We start from the raw sequence: 1,347 nt of genomic DNA on the forward strand, positions 1-1,347 counted from the left end.
ATGCCCATGTCTGGGAAAAGCAATTACAGTCCATTAATTGAGTTGCTGGTGTCACTGCCATTCTCAAAGCTAATTATCCTTAATTGAAGTTGTCTACTTTGATAATAAGCATTTAGTTTTCTTCCATTCAATTTAACAATGTTCCAGGCACTATGCTAGACTCTTTAGGGAATACCATACTTTAAGGAGCTCAATGTTTAGTCATTGGATCAGCCTGATACATAGATAAGTCCAACTTAAGGCAGAAAATAATGAGTGCTGTAAAGTTAGAGTTAGAGCAGCACAAGGCTGGAGAAGACTAATTCTGCCTGGGTAGGGGAAGATGGAGCTTTCTAGAAGAAGCAATATTTGAGCTGGAATTTAGGAGATAGGAGTAAAATTTCCACAGATAGAAGAAAGCTATTCCAGACACTGAGAACAAGATAAACAAGTGATTGGAGGCCTGAAAACCCAAAGCTTATGTAGTTATTCATCTATGCACTTTTAAATTTATTTATTAATTCAGCAAATATTCATTGAGCACTCAAATTCCATGTTCTCATGGAGCTTACATTCTAGAAGACCAAGAAAGATGGTAAACAAGCAAATAACTATGTAATTTGTCAGGCAGTAATAACTTCTGTGAAGAAAAATAAAGCAGAATAAAGGAGTAGAGAGTGGTGGGGTAGGGGTTCTTCTATCTTAGACAGAGTGGTCAGGGAAGTTCTCTGTGCTAAAATATCAATTGAGGAGAGACATGAATTAAATGAGGGAATGAGTGAAATATACACAGCTGAAGAAGGTTTTGGATGGAGAAAACAGCACACAGAAATATCCTTTGTGAAGGATGTACTTGCTACGACCTAGAATCATCAAAGCCTGAGTAACAAGAGAAATGAAATCACCATTTAACAAGATGGAAGAAGCCTGATATAGGAGCAGGCTTGGAATTTATGGAAGATTTGGAGTTTGGTATAGAGTTAAATTATGGTGTGCATTAGTCATCCAAGTGTAGATGTCCAATAAATATGTGGACATATGTATCCATAGTTTAAGGGAGTTATTCAGTCTGAAGATAAAAATTGGGGAGTTGATTGGAGCTAGCAGGTGGTATAGGGGTTAAGGTGCTGGATCCTGCATGGCTGATTGTGTGGTTTGAGTCCCAGACCTGGTGGCTTGAAAACTACTACAGGCAAGTGTGCATATGTGCCCCAAATCCCAAGATGAGAATGGAGAAGGGATGGCCATTCCCCCTGAGGAGTAATTTCTCACTTTTCCTCTCTCTCTCTCTCTCTCTATCTCTCTGGTGAGTGCACACATACTATAGCAGAACATTAAAAAAGGGAGTTGACAGCACATTGATAATAT

The sequence above is a fragment of the Tupaia chinensis genome, unplaced genomic scaffold, assembly GCF_000334495.1.
Source record: "Tupaia chinensis unplaced genomic scaffold, TupChi_1.0 Scaffold144058_2, whole genome shotgun sequence".
Lineage (NCBI taxonomy): Eukaryota > Metazoa > Chordata > Mammalia > Scandentia > Tupaiidae > Tupaia > Tupaia belangeri.